Source organism: Cicer arietinum, chromosome 6 (genome assembly GCF_000331145.2).
Source record: "Cicer arietinum cultivar CDC Frontier isolate Library 1 chromosome 6, Cicar.CDCFrontier_v2.0, whole genome shotgun sequence".
Taxonomy (NCBI): domain Eukaryota; kingdom Viridiplantae; phylum Streptophyta; class Magnoliopsida; order Fabales; family Fabaceae; genus Cicer; species Cicer arietinum.
Genome location: NC_021165.2, coordinates 17,289,909 through 17,306,468, shown reverse-complemented (window position 1 = coordinate 17,306,468; position 16,560 = coordinate 17,289,909). Strand labels below are relative to the sequence as shown.

Below are 16,560 nucleotides of genomic sequence, written 5' to 3'. Positions count from 1 at the left end.
GATATAATGTCATATTGGTGTCGTTGTCTCGTAATCTGAATATGACATTCTTTTCGCTAAACAAAGCACCGCCGTCAAAAGAACGTTTATTAGCCATTGGATTCGTCAATGGAAATCATTGGGTACAGGTAAAATTTACTAGTGTTTATTAAATTAAATTAATTAGCATTGTTTATATAATATTAGCATTGTTTATTAAATTATATTTATTATTGTTTATGATATTAAATTAAGTTTATTAATGTTTAATATTTTATTGTTCAGATCAAGTTGAAGTCTAATTGTCCTTTGCCACCTATCTCACAAAAATGGAAAGACTATTGTAATGAATGTGCAAAGACATGGGAAATAGCTTGTGCAGCACGTATGAAGCAATGGGAACACATTGATCCATCATTTAGCAAATCATCTTGTATTTCATTAAATGAAGATTAGAATATATTTTGTATTTCATGAAATGAATATTATAAAACGATTCGATCATTTACGTTGTCATTTACGATAAAAACACAATTCTCAAAATATAATGATAAAAACACAATTCTCAATATACGATAAAACGATTCGATCATTTACGTTGTCATTTAGGATAATCTCAAAATAACACATTCGATAATCTCAAAATATCTCAATATATAAATATTTAGTCATACATAACACAATAACACAATAACTAATCGTCAAACAAGCGACATAATTCACTCAATATTTCATGAATCTCACTAAATGGTCTTACCATATCTAAGGCCCTATGTGCAAGCTCAGTTGCTCTACGGTCTCTACGATCTCTACCAGCATGTGCAGACGATGATGGACCAGCATGGGCAGCAACAGTAGTATGTTGACTCGAAGGTGCAATGGTGGATGGAGGGAGAATCAGAGGATGTGAAACACTAATGTACCATGCATAGTAGTCTGCAGTGACCTCTCCAGAAAAAGTCGCAACAGGATATAGTCTCCGAAAGGTCTCTACAGATGATCTCATAGTACTCTGCCAGACCCAATCTATATTGTTCGGCATCGGAGGAACGTCACGCGGAATGTACTGAATACGACCAAATTGTCGAAGACATCGCTCTGGCAAATATGGGACTGAAACTCCACCACATCGAAGATATCCAGAAAACATCGAAATCGATACAAACGGATGATTAGCTCGATCATCATCATATGGTGTAAACACTACATCCTCGAGCAACAACCCATCAAGTCTCCGACGATATGCCATCAATCCACCTTCAACAACATGTTTTGCAGTCCACCTACATGCTCTTGGAAGATGTGCAGGAACCACTCCTCTATCACCCCGCTTAAAGATCCTAGGGAAGTGCTCGTAAATCCAACATTGCAACATAATTAACATAATAAAATAACAACGTAATAATTAAATTAATAATTAAATAAATAAATGACACAACTTAATATAAATGATATACCTGTAGTAGGCTCATGTAACCTCCCAACTGTCGAGTGTCGTGGATAGCTCCATCTACCAAGTTGTCATAAAGGAAAACCAATGTTGCGGAAGCCCACAAGTAGTCTCGACAACGATGTAAATCAATAAAAAGAGTAATGTATTTCGCTTCAACACGCGTATGTGTTTTATCGGCGAAAATAGTGCAGCCAACTAAATGCAACAGATACATTCTAGTCGCACACTCAAACTGGTTAGTTTGAATGAGACGGCTATACAAATCACGCAACCATTGCAATCTATATTGGGCACATTTGTTATAACTAATCTCAGCACATGCTTCCTCCCATGTTGCACCTAAGTACTCATGTGCAGCTCTTGCAACATTATTAGTATTCATATTCAAAGGTGCATCAAAAAATTTACCATGCGGTGAGATGTGAAGGAGAGTCGCGACATCGTCTAAGGTGATAGTCATCTCTCCAAATGGCAGATGAAATGAGCTGGTCTCTTTGTGCCATCTTTCAACAAATGCGGATATCAGACCAACATCAACCATTGTGAGGTAGCTTGAAGATAGATGCATCAGCCCAGATTCCTGAATCCAATGCTCTACAAGAGCTGGCATAGGAACTTCCGCAAACTTCTTCAGTTTCAATCCGTGAGTAATTACCTTTAGTGATCCACGATCCTGCGAGTAATTACAGAACAATTGAGATTAACTAAACTTAAACTTAAAAATAAATATAATTAAACATTTATATTAATATATAATTAATTAAATAAACTTAAACTTAAAAATATATATAATTAAACATTTATATTAATATATAATTAATTATAAATGTAAAATAAATATAATTAAACATTTATATAAACATACAATTAATTTAATAAACTTAAACATAAATAAACAAATAATTAAACATTTATATTAATTTATAATTAATTATAAATGTAAAATAAATATAATTAAACATTTATATAAACATTCATTTAATTTAATAAACTTAAACACAAATAATTAAATATAAAATAAATTAATTTAATACCTCTCCTTCCCATAACCTCCGAGCCACGTGATGCTCACACTGTGTCAACAGAGATGTCACCGTCGGTCATCCGGGAAATTCGGTTTGCTGATCCTGATCATCAATATCAGCAGCATCATCCGACTCATCAGCAGCATCCGACTCATCAGCATCAGGATGTGCAGAAGTATCATCAGCTGTCTGCTCCATTTGTGGCGGCTGAGGGACATCCTCCTCCATATGTGCATCCTCGGTGGAGTCAACATCATCGTCCTGGACCTCCTGTTGTCTTCCACGACGCTGCCTAATTGGACGATTTGCTTCGTTGCGTCGTCTGTTTGATGTTGTTGGTGGAATTCTCTTTACACCATCACCTCTGTCACCTATGATGTTACGAATAATTTGACCAAAGACACCTCTCATTCTAGGCACTGCAATATATCAATATACCAATATTAAAAACAATTGAAAAAAAATTTAAAAAAACCCAAAAAACATTTCGAAACTTTCACTGGAAACCAAACTTTCGAATATTTTCGAAACTTTGCATCAATCTCAAAGTTCTGAAACGTGATTTTTTGAATCTTTCAGAATGTTCGAACCTTTTACATTTCGAAAATTTCATCTTCAACGAAACCTTCGAAACTTTTGTACTTCGAAAGTGTCAAGTTCAACGAAAGTTTCGAAAGGTTGACTATTTCTGGAAAAAAACATGCTTCGAAAGTTTGACATTCAACGAAAGTTTCGAATGTCTGGAAAAATCTGAAAAAAAACATGCTTCGAAGCTTTGACATTCAACGAAAGGTTCGAAATTTCCTTACTTTTTCACTTCGAATGTGTGAAAGGTTCGAATTTTTGGTAAGGTGGGAGAATCGGATGTTTCAGAGTTTCGAACAAATGGGTGAAAAAAGGAAAGTGTATGTTTTTTAGGGTTTTATAGTTAAAATTAGGGGCAGTATGGTATTTTACTTATAGTTGGGGTGGGGGGTGGGAGGTAAAAGTGGGGGGGTGCCCAGTACAATTCTCTGAAAATAAACATAAAAATAAGCCCATTTATAAATTGTTTATAAATTGTTTTACTAATTAACTTTCGGAAAAATAGCATGTATTATTGATAATATATATCAATAATTAATAATATCATCCATCAATTATATATATATATATATATACACACACTAATTCTTCTAAACGAGCATTTTTCAACATGACACTCTCACATCAACTTCAATTCTATGTGTTACTATCTCCAACAAACACACCAATTAAATCATATATGTCAATTGTATAATTAATCTAAAAAATTAAATAATTTAAAATATTTATAATAACTCAAATTTGTCTATTTTACAAAAAATATAATCTTTCTTTTAATATAGTTTTCCAATAAAATAAATTAAAAATTAGTATTCAAAATATATTTCAAAGACGTATGAGAAATTAATAATTTTAAAGAAAATAAAACGAAATTTATATTGGTAAAAAAAAAGAGAGAGAGAAATGCGTTCATTGTGATTTTTTAAAGTAAAATGAATTTGATTTCAAAGAAAACGAAAAAATACATTAATGAGATATTTAAAACTACTTTTTTATATAGTACTTGCATTTGTACTGCATGGTTAATCCCTAATGCTAATACACTTAAAGTACAAGTGATTCGGTCTGAATTTTAAAAACTAATAGTGTCTATGTCCGTGCAATGCACGAACTAAATTATGAATGAAGATTAATGTCATTATTATTAAATTATTTTTGTAGAATATAGGTGCTCCACCCTTCATAATTTTTTTTATTGCACCACTCTTCATAATTTAAATAGGGTAAAAGCTAGAAAATATTAATTGTGATAATAATAAAAGATTATCAACAAATGTTTTATCTCAGGTAAAAGATTATCAAAAATTAGTGTTAGGTGTACAAAAAAAAATTACTTGTTAGGTGTACATGTTATGTGTTGTTAAAAATATAATATATAAATTAAATATATAAATAATATTATATAGCAAAAAATTAAGTTGTAATAAACACAAAGTGAAGTATCAAATAATTTAACTACATGACTTAAAAATACCTTAAAGTAATGCTTTACGCTCTTTAATTAACTTGAAATCATCAATAATAGACTCAAAACTGATACTTGCAGCAATTTCCCTTACAATATAAACCGTCATGCTATCTGCCAAAAAGTCAGCTTTCATCTTGTTTCTTAACCTTGATTTAATAATTTTCATTGCTGAAAAAGATCTTTCAGTTGTGGCAGTAGAAACCGGAAGAGTCATGATAAGACGAAGTAGTCTATCAATCAAGTAGAAATTTTGCGTCTTTTCAGTTGCAACCAAACATAAGCACAATTCTTGGATAGTTGATAAATTCTTCAAATTTAAATCTTGACGAGCATCAACAAAGAAATGTTGGAGTTGAAATTTCAAATTAATCTTCTCTTATATATTGAAATCCACATGGTAATATTTTTCGACTAGAGTGCAAATTTTTTTAATGTTAAAAGCTTTATAATTATTCTTAGGAGTCAAAGCACAACTTAGAGTTAACAAATCCATTGCTTGCTCACTAAATCTATTATTCAACTCTTGTAATTGTTGATCAATGGCAGTAAAAAATATTTCAACTATAAAATATGCTCTATTGTAACCTGACCTTGTTGAAGACAAGATCGTCCAAATCTTGTTGTTGAATGAACATCGTTGAGATCAGGAATTTCAATATCATGTTTTTCACAAAAAGTCTTCACTTCAGTAAATAATGCATCTCAACCATCTTTTCTCAATGCTTGAATAAGATACTTTGTTGTTCCAACCAAATACATGACATTAACTATATCCTGAGATTGTTGTTGTAAGGCTTGACAAAGTATATCAGTTATCCCCATAATTTCTTTCATCAAATGCAAGATAAATATAAAATAATTATAAGCACTATCACCACCCCACGTGTAGAATAACTTGCTCTTTCATTTGTAATTTTTTTTAAAACAATACAAGTTGCCTCATACATATTTATCAAGCTACAAATAGAAGAGAAATGTGATCCCCAACGAGTATCCCCAGCTCGTTTCAAAGTACCAATTTGATTTATACCTTTACCTAATGTTACAATTTCATCAATTTCTAGCAAATGTGCAATTTCCTCTAATTGAACAGCTTGTAACTCATCATGACGCTTAGTAGAAGAACAAACACCATTAACAACAAAAGTGAGCTCATTGCCAGATAAATGATATTCTTCTAAATTTATTTGATAAGGACCAAATTTTAGACACGCTCTTCGTATTGCATCCAATTTATTTGGTGGATATTGCCAAATTTGAGGGTGCTTTCCGGGGTCACGTTCTAAACATTTCTCTAAGTCATCTTCGAAAACTCTAGGAACCTTGGAAATATGATTCTCATTTTCTTCAATTATTGGATTCTCATAGATAGTTTCAGATGTAGAAGTTATAATTTCTTCATCTCTTTCACTCTCACAAATTTTCCTTTTGAAAAAAGAATCAATTCTTTTACTCTTCTTCATTCTCACAAACTTATCTAAATCAATCAATTTAAAAATGCAACAAAACTCAAACACCTTATATGCAACAAAAAACTCAAACACTTTATATGGACATAAAATCAAACATCTTATGTGCAACAAAAAAACTCAAACACTTTATATTGACATAAAATCAAACACTCTATGTGCAACACAAAAACTCTATAAAAAAAAGTCAGCACTAACGTGTAATTGAAACTCCAAATCAAAGTTTCAAACTCAACACTAACAATATAAACTTTAAATTTCATGCTAACATAAATCAAACCTAACAAAAATCAGCACTAACTAACAAAAATCAGCAATAACAAAATAGAAATTCGAATATTTTGAACAAAGCAGCCACGCGATCTAGAGAGTTGCGGCGAACAGAGAGGCGAGAGGCCGAGAGCGACGAACGGCCACAGAGGCAGTCAGGCAGAGGCGGCCGCCGCAGGCCCGCAGCGAGCAGATGAGCGATTCGTGATTTGGCAGAGGCGGACGCACGTTTGTCGTGATTGATTCATGAATCTGATTGTGGAAGAGGGAGAGATGAAGGCTATATAACTTGTAAGCAAGAGGGAGAGAACAGAGAAGGAGAAAGGTTGGATGGAAGAGAGAGGAAGAAAGAGAAAACTGAATTAGGTTTATGTATTGTTGTAATTCTTTAGTTTTAATATTTGCATGAGAAGCTCCCCCCTGTCCCTGAGAAGCTTTGCCCCTGTATGGTGAGCTATTTTTTAGTGTTAAGTATTGAATATAAAATTATAAGATTTTGCAAATTTTGATTCTAATAAATATGGAGTCAAATGAATTTTTAAATTTCTAAATAGTAATGTCTAATTATATGCAATAAGATTACAATTTTTTGTTAATTCATATTTTTTTAGCAAATATTAATATATGCATTGCACAAGTCATTTACACTAATTTTGCTAATAAGACTAGTTAAAAGGTCTAGATAGGAAAGTCTCCGCTAAATAATCAAAAAGAATTTGAAAATCTCCCTCTTTCCATCACATGTAAATCAAAGTTATGGTTCTCAAAACTAACGTCACATAGTTTGTCTTTTACGTGATTCCTTTCCCACCAAATATGAGAAACTTGGACTTGCCATACTTTATTAATCAAATTATATATTTTTCCGAAGAAGATTATAATATGGAGACCGCTTATCTTTAGCTCCCAACGAGGACTTCAGAATCACTCTCAATTAGAGCCGTCAATTTGACAAGCCCCCTAATTATTGGCCCCAGTCCACATGTTGGAGGGGCCCAAAAAATTTATAATTTAAAAGGCCCAAAAAAGAAAGCCTCAAACACTGAAAGTCCCCTAAAATTTGGTGGGCTTATAGGCCCACGTTTTTACAAATAAATTTGACAATATTTTTTTTTCAAAAAATAATTTATTTCGATATTTTCACAGATAAAAAAATTTGATTTTTTTTTTTATAAAAAATTATTTACAATTATTTACGAAATATTTTTTTATTCGAGAAAAAAATTAAAAAACAATTTTTTTCGAGAATTTTTTCCGAAGAAGATTATAACATGGAGACCGCTTATCTTTAGCACCCAACGAGGGTGTGAGAATCACTATCAATTATAACCTTCTTAAACCCACCTTGTCAAGCTAAGTTAATAATGACCTCTAGTAGTTATTCCCTAAACAATATATGCTCTAAGGTACTTACTCATTATAGTTGAAGTAACAATATTGATTTACAAGAAAGGGGGGTTTGAATTGTAAATGCACCTTTTAAAAATTCCTGTTAAAACTTGAGAAAATAACTCAAGATTGATCTTGGTTATGAAAACAGAAAACAGAGAACGTTCTTGGTTTTTGTATTAAAACAGAGAACGTTCCTTGATTAGTTGAAAACAGAAAATCAATTTATGTTTTATCTTAGTTAATTAATTCAGTAAGATAAATAGAAAGATAGGATAGAGAATACCACACAAAGATTTTATCCTGGTTCACCCAACGTGGGTTACGTCCAGTCCTTACACTGTGAGATTTTTCACTAAGTGTTTAAAAACAAAGAGCTTTCTTGATCTTACAACACCTAGGCTAGATCAACCTTGATCTATTTCAAACTCTATTGCTTTCCACCCAGAAAGCAACACCAGCACCTATCTAACTTTGATAGGAAGTAATCTTAAAACAAACTATAAATAAACTCTTATAGTTTGAGTTTTTACAATTTTGATTGTTTTGACAGAATCTAAGATTTCTCAACTCTTGTTTGAGAATTGATTCTTTACAAAGGATATAATGATAATTGCGCAAGCTAAAAGATGAGTATGAACCAACAACTATTTCACAGAAATCAGAAGATATGATTGCCTCTGTTTTTCAGAATTTCAAGTATGTATGTGATTGATTTATGGATTTCGAAGCACTTGAATTTCTTGCCTTGAATCGAGATATTGGCCTTCTATTTATAGGCTGTAGAGGCACTGAATGAAAGTACAAGAGCTGTTGGAGAGACTCTGTTTTTTTTACTGAAACATTATTTTAGAATAAAAATAATCCTTCTTTGAAATAGCTTTTTTGACTTTTAATGGTTTAGCATTTAAAGCAATTCTGTCCTTTTTAGAAAATACTATTGACGTTTCTTTATTGATCTTGGATGGTACATTACCTGCCTTGAGTCTTGAGTGTAGCTTGAGAATTACAGATCAAATCAGAGAGAAATAGAGTTGCTGTCATTGTGCAGAAAATGGAGAATGATTAACGTTCTTGGATTTCCTTTGTAATTGTCTTGTCATATGTCAAGATTGATCGAACTTTCTTGACATTTGATTTTTTGGAGTTTGCAAAATGTCATGACTTTTGTCTGTCTTTGAGTCCTTTGATCTTTGAGACCAAATAGCCTTTTTGAGTTTGGATGAATCCTTCTTGTTCCTTGCCATGTACTGATTAAATATTAATAATTTCCAGGGCAGACTCTTTGTCAAATAGATAGAAAAAGTTTGACCAAGATGCTGTGATGGACAGTTGTTAAAGCTGGAGATCATTCTCTGTTATGAAGCAGAATGATCTTGTTGCTGTCTTTTCTTGATTTGCTTGATTCTGTTCTTAATTAAATCCACTCAAAAACACATGTTAAATTAACATAATATTTTAGAATCATAATTAATTTTCTTAATTAACCTTTGTTTATTTTCATCAAAACTTTAAATATAGAGTTTGTCTCAACAATAGTAACCTCACTTAAACCCTAAAACGAGTGTATTGAATGTTAACTTATCTTAGTTACTGATATGCATTTTTGATAAAATAAATTTGAGTCTTCTGAATATTAATCCTTTGATTAGATACTTAATAGTAATTCTTTGAACTCTGCACGATGCCATAGTTTTAGGACGAGACCCCTTACTCCCTCCTCTCAATATGGATTGTAATTATCTTTTCTAGATTCAACAATTCTTAATAATCTCTTTCTTATCCCCATTAATCTCTAAACCACTACATTTGCGAAAGCTCCAAATATTTTCCTCAACTACCTTAGTTTCACTTTCACCTTTTAACATTGTGCAATACATCCAATTCTCCGTTATCCTAAGACCCTCTTAAATCAAAAGAAAGGAAAGATGACTTACTTGATTTTGACTTTCATTTTGTGATGTCCTCAAAACACACTCCCAAGTCTACAAGTTTGTGGCATAAGTTTTTTTTAAACAACATTCATAAATAAACTTCAAAGTTTATTTATCCGTACACTTTTATTATGAGTCTTGATAAAAGAGAAATAAAAAAATTGATAATAAAGAAAGCTAATTATATTAAATATTACAAATATTTATATAGTCAATTAGATAAATAATTAGCTAGTGTAAAATAACTAAGTAGATGATGTAACTAATTAACCAACTTAACTTTCTAACTAACTAAGATATTAACATCATCTCTCAAGATAGATTGTGTTTATTACGCTTCAAGTTTGAAAAATGTTAAGAATTTTTTTGAAAAAAAACATTGCTTACAAGTAATATGAAATGTTGAAATACATCGATTAAATGATTTTGAAATGTCGAAAATAAATTGGTTAATAGATTTTTGGCAGATTTATTATTCGTTTGAAATAAAAAAAAAAAAAAAAAATACTCTAATGATATCTTACTTTTTCCCCTTTTTAGTAGTAGGTGTTGAACAAAGTCTACACCTCAATGCAATACTATATTTTTATTTTTTTTATTTTAATGAAATGTTATGTGTAACTCATGTGTCATTAGGTTGTTATTCTAATTCAGAATCCAATCATAGATTTTTTTTCTAAAAACAATAACAATCTTATTTTCTTTTATTAGGGAGTGTTAAATCTAGAGTCTACACTTTCATGTAAGATATTTGTTTTGCACTTTTTTAATGTCAATTTAGCTAAAAAGAAATAATTTTGTCACAAAATGTTGTTGGTATTCTTGAAAAATCTTCAATAAAAGCTTTGATAGCATATATTTTTTAGTTTGATCATGAAGATAACTTGAATAATTCATTTGACTCCAATTTTTCATATTTAACAAAAGTTGTTGATGTTAAAACAAAGTTGATATCAAGTATTGAAGAAGTCTTAGGTTTTGATAAAGTTTTATTGATAATTATTTTGCAGTTAATGTCAATTGTTTGATGATTTTTAATATTATCATCACCTCGATGAGATAATTCTAACTTGAAATTTGAGAGGTAAAGATAAGGAAAAAAAAACTAGTTTTAAATGGAGAACGTCTTAAAATTGTTGTTTTTGAAATTCGAAAAAAAACCTTTTAAAAACAATTTATGCCACCGAAAATATTACTGGGTTGAGTCACGGACTAGGTCGCTCTCTTTAAGACGTTTCGAGGCACTGCCCAAATTGTGCAAGATAGACTATCAACCACGAAGTCCCTAGGATAAAACATCTCAGATACTCTGTATCGGAGTTCTACTGCATTGTAGAAAACCGTTCTAGAATTACACATTCAATATGGCAGTCTTACGACTGACACTCGTGATATGGCACTAAGACCACTCGAAAGAAAGATAAGAAACAATAAGAATAGGGGAAGTGAGAAAAGCCTCAGATACGGAGAGCTTTTGGTGTGTCTTTCCAACTTAGGAGAACCCTCTATTTATAGAGTAAATCTGCAACTGGATCTGAGAAAATCAAGGATCCATCAGAACGTGCGCTCTAAAACCCAAAACGTGCACTCCAGAACCCAAAACGTGCCCTCCAAACTTAGGGTTTGACTATGACTTTTGACCGGGCAACAAAAGAAACGTGAGACCAAAGATTTAGAGTTTTGACCGGGCAAAAACAGATGCACGAATTCAGGGAGGAAGACTGGATCATATATGACTCGGTGGAGGGCAGTTACGTAATTAACGTATCGATTAAAGATAAAATGCAAGCAATCATTTAATAAAAATAATTAATTAATTTTTATGGCCAAAGCCAAGCCAAGTCGGCCGGCCGGACGGCGGCGGCGCGCGTGTGTGGTGGTCAATATTGCTTGCGTTCTCCCTCCTTCACAAAATGGAGGTGTCCCTTGGAACCCTCCCCAAGTTCAATACCTCCACCTTATATACCCTACTAGTGTGCGGTATCCCTCCAATGTGGGACTTCTCAATTTTTTCAATTCACAACAACACTAGCTCTCTCATAAATGTCATCTTATTTTCAATGAACTTCCATTAAGGCATCATCATTTCCAACAATCCCCCACTTGAATTTAAAAAAAAAATAAGTTTTTGAATAGCGTCAACGATTCTATAAGATCATGCATAAACAAATGTGTCTCTTTACTTAAACCTTTGCATATCAAGTAAGATTCAGATTCAACAAGAGTGACTCGTAGTCTTGAACTCTATCTTTGACATCAAACCTACACACAACATTTTCATTAGGTGTATTCTCAAATGCATGTGCATTTAGGGTCATGCACGTGTATCCCAGTATAGTGAACGCTCTAAGAATTCTGCCTCGAAATTCCATAGGAAGCGGCCCCCACTTCCACATTCATATAGGTGAGTCTATCAAGATTACTCTTGTAGCTAGGTACTCCACTCCACATAGAGTATAGATCCCATTAAGAGTACTCAGGAATCATGCTACTCATATATAATATAGCATGTTCATCTCATATCACTATGACTTGTTATTACTCATTGAACCTAATTCTTTGGATCTCCAGTCTTTTAGGTCGGGTTACCATCATAAGTGACTCATTGATCTATATGCAATAGTCCCATCCTTTTGGATGTATTAAGGACTTTCTCTTTAGCTAATCCTTTCGTCCAAGGATCTGCTAAATTTTCATCAATGCGTACATGATCCACTATAACAGCTCATTTAGAAAATAATTATCTAATCGTGTTGTGCTTATGACGTATTTGTCGTCTCTTACTGTTGTAATAACGGTTCTCAATTTCTGCAATAGTCGCAGTACTATTGTAGTGGATCAACACAGCGGGCACCAGCCTTACCCACGCCTTTCCCACAGAGGGATCTCTGCTAGCAAGCATCTCAACCAGCTTGCTTCTTCACTAGCAGTAGCTAGTGCTATCATTTCAAACTCCATAGTGGATTGAGCCAATATCGTTTGTTTCTTCGATTTCCACGATACAGCACCACCGGCTATACTAAACACATAGTCATTGGTTGCTTTGCAGTCATTTGACAATGTGTTCCAATCAACATCATTGTATCCTTCAAGGACGATAGGAAATCTTTAATAATGTAATTTGAGACTCGTGGTCCTTTTAAGGTATCTCATGACTCTTTCGATAGCGTGTCAATGCTCCATACTAGGTCTACTAGTAAACCTGCACAATAATCCCACGACATAGGCAATGTCGGGTCTAGTACAATCAGTGGCATACCTGAGGCTGGCAATGATGCTCGCATATTCAGTTTGTCTAACACCTTCACCAGAGTTCTTCAAAAGTTTTACACTCGGATCATATGGTGTGCAAACAGGTTTACAATCAAAGTAATTATATTTCTTTAGGATCTTTTCAACGTAGTGAGATTGACCCAAAGAAATTCCCTTTTCTGGCCTAGTAATTTTGATGTCAAGGATTACATTCGTTTCTCCGAGGTCTTTCATATCAAGTTGTTACTCAACAATGATTTCACATTATTTAGAGCATGAATGTTTGAACCAAATATGAGTAAGCCGTCTACATAGAGACATATGATAGTACAAATATCATTTTCATCTTTGTAATAAATACATTTGTCACATTCATTCACTTTAAACTCATTCGACATAATCTAGTTATCAAATTTTGCATGTCATTGCTTAGGAGCATGTTTAAGACCATACATAGACTTATCTAACTTACTGATCTTGTCTTCTTGTCCATGAATTACAAAACCTTCAGGTTGTTCCATATAAATTTCTTCTTCCAAGTCACCATTTAAAAAGGCTGTTTTAACATCCATCTGGTGTATCACCAGGTTATGAATAGTCGCAAGTGATATAAGCACCCTAATGGATGTTAGTCTAGTGACCGGTGAGAAAGTGTCGAAGAAATCTATATTTTCTCTTTGTCTAAAACCTTTGACTACAGAAATTTAATTAAATACTATAAAATATTTGATGACTTAATCTAAGTTCACTTTACCAAATACAAAAGAAAAGAAAAATCTAAAAAAACTAAGCTGAATGTCTTTATTATCAAATATCTAATTGATTATATGGCAAAAGAACTATTTTTGTTAAAAAGAATTAAAATGATACAATACCTTTCTATCTTCGGGAAGAGCAAGGGCAGTGGCAAGAAGGGAGTAGCCAGTGTAGACACCAATTTCCATGGTATTCTTGGCATTGATAACTTCAGGGAGCATGTTCAAAAATTGTCCCTCGTCTGCAGAGGTTGTCATGATGTTCCTGTTGTTTTGTTCAATCATCATTGATCAATCAGTAATCACAAGCAGACAAAGGTAGATACATGAATTTAAGAATTATTAATTATTACCATGGATGTTTTGCTGTGACCTCTCTCAACTCTTTCATGGCTTCATGTTCTCTTGGGAACACACTTGTCTCTAGAATATACTGTACATCATAAAAAATTTATCACTTGTCTTTATTCATGTTTTACAATGGAAGGTTTCAGACTTGAATCCTCTTTTGCATCAACTTGTTCATACCTGCAAAAATTTACTGACAGGAAGAGCTGATTTTGAAAATTTTGTCGAGGAAGTCGCAGTTGCTTTAGATTGGAGCATTAATAACTGTGCTAACTCCACCAATGCTTCAATTGCAAGAGATAAGATCAAGAAACATTTTAACTGTTTTCTGTCAGCAAATGAAAATGAAAATCAAATAGATGCCGACGATAAACAATTTTCTCACAAAGAGTCTACGGTCTTCAACACAAAAAGTAATCAACATGATCTCCTTGAAGAAATTAGAAAACTAAAAGATGATCTAAGGAATACAGAATCTGCTAAGAAAGACTTGGAAGTAAAGCTGATGTCGGTAACCCATGAGAGTGAGAATTTGACAAAACAATGTCATGAAGCACAAAATAGCATCAAAGGTTTAGAATTAGAAATAGAGACATTGAAAGAATCCAAAGCCATGGTTAAAGACCAAATTGAAAAACAAAAGATGATAAATGAAGATCTTGACACACAACTTACAATAGGCCAGGCAAAGTTAAATGACATCTTTCAAAAGTTTTCTTCCTTAGAATTTGAATTAGAGGATAAAAAGAACTCCTGTGAGGAATTAGAAGCAACATGTTTTGAGCTTCAACTTCAGCTGGAAATGTAAAAGCAAAAAGAATTCTTCGTTTTCCTTTCTTTCTTTGGGTATCTAGCAGTTTGCAATTACCATTTGTTTTCCTGAATAATGAATCTGATTTTGCAATCATTTTAAAAACATTAACTGCGTTACAAAGAAGGAATCTCCAATCTATGGCAGATACGAAGCGGAAAAGATACATCAAACAGTAAGAAGTTTGCATCTTATATAATTACAAAACCTTTACTTAATTGTTTGCATTATCAACTTTATTTCTATTTTCATTTGATGTAAAAACATAATAAAAATGTCAATGAAAAAATCAAATCAGGGCTGGGAGATCACAACAGCTTCATCAAAGTTAGCAGAGTGCCAAGAAACAATTGTCAATCTTGGGAAACAACTCAAGGCACTTGCTTCATCTAGTGAAACAGCACTTCTTGATAAGGTTGTCTCCACAAATAGTTATATGGTTAATCCATCTCAGAAGAAGAACTTGATCAAAAAACGATCCTCGCTGCGCACCCATATGCTAGCTGAGGATGATGCTAAAGAAGAGATACATACGTCTGTCCAAAACGAAGAAAGCAAAAGTATTGAAGATGCACAGAGACCGTCCCTTCTTCAACCAGAAACAGAAACTGCTCTGCAAACTCCTCTCGTCATGGATAATGCACCAGAAATACCTATGACCTCAGAGAAAAATGATAGAAGCAAGGCCACAGGATATCTGTCAATTGTGCCGAGAAAAAAACACAGCGGCTTTGAATTTCTGAGGCGGCTGTTGTCAAGACAAAAGAAGAGTAAAGGAACTAAGCTATTAGGGATAGCATGATTAAGAATGGACATAAAACCTCCCCTCAAGAGTGGTATTCGAAAGGAAGTTTATTTGGTGTTTTTAGCTTGCAATGGCTTCTTTGATTATTGAGGTTTGGATCGGAGGCCAACGTGTGAGATTTTCTCTTGTAGATACTGCTGGTGTACTTGTATATATACATTGCTTTTGTGGTGGTATTTCAGATTAAACGCGCTGATATATATATACATATATATGGAACGTGCTTGTGTTTGCAAAGACTGTGTTAAGCCAAAAAAATAACAAAGATTATTCTTCATTATTACTTATTCTATGCTTGTGTTTGCAAAGACTGTGTTAAGCCAAAAAAATAACAAACAAGCACTGCTATGCTTATATTGTTCCTCAATTTCATTGACATGATTTTTACTTATTCTATCATGATTAAGCAGTTTATAAAAAATTAAATTAATAGTAATTGCGGTTACTTGTCAATGAACTTGTGGCACGACATATATTTCAAAAGAGTAGCCCTTTAACTTGCAGTGTCACCAATCGATGAATACTCAAAATCCAAACACACTCAGCAATGACAGCGTGAAATTTATAGAACTTTAAAGTAATGAATTTCAAAACAAGTCTGCAAAATTGTCATAAAGACCCTCGCATTTGCACACGGTGAATTGAACTTGATGTGTCATTAGACCTTCATACTTGGGATTTTTGACCATGTTTACTGTAAATATTTCAAGGAATTACTATTTAACTATCCACTTCAACTTAAACGTATTTGAAACACATTTCAATGTTAACAGTTACATGCTCAATTGTTATTATGCAACAATGCCAATTGAAGACTTCGTAAAGTTTATGCGAATTCCAAGTAAAAAGCAGCACCAAACCTTGAAAATAGTTTCAATGAAGCATCAAACCTTCAAAATAGTTTCAATGCCAAAACATTTCCGGTGTATCATACCCTCTAACAAATTTATCTTAAACATGATTTTTGAAAACCTTAGTAAAATGATTATGACACAAACACAAGATACAACTATGACA

General features: G+C 32.8%; 1 long non-coding RNA gene across 1 annotated transcript; it reads left to right on the top strand.

Moving 5' to 3' along the window:
• The first annotated feature begins 14,819 nt into the window (after positions 1-14,819).
• On the top strand, positions 14,820-15,830 carry LOC101504089 (uncharacterized). Its single transcript, XR_003473470.2, has 2 exons — positions 14,820-14,913; positions 15,037-15,830. It is a non-coding gene; the product is annotated as an uncharacterized lncRNA (long non-coding RNA).
• The last annotated feature ends 730 nt before the right edge of the window (positions 15,831-16,560 follow it).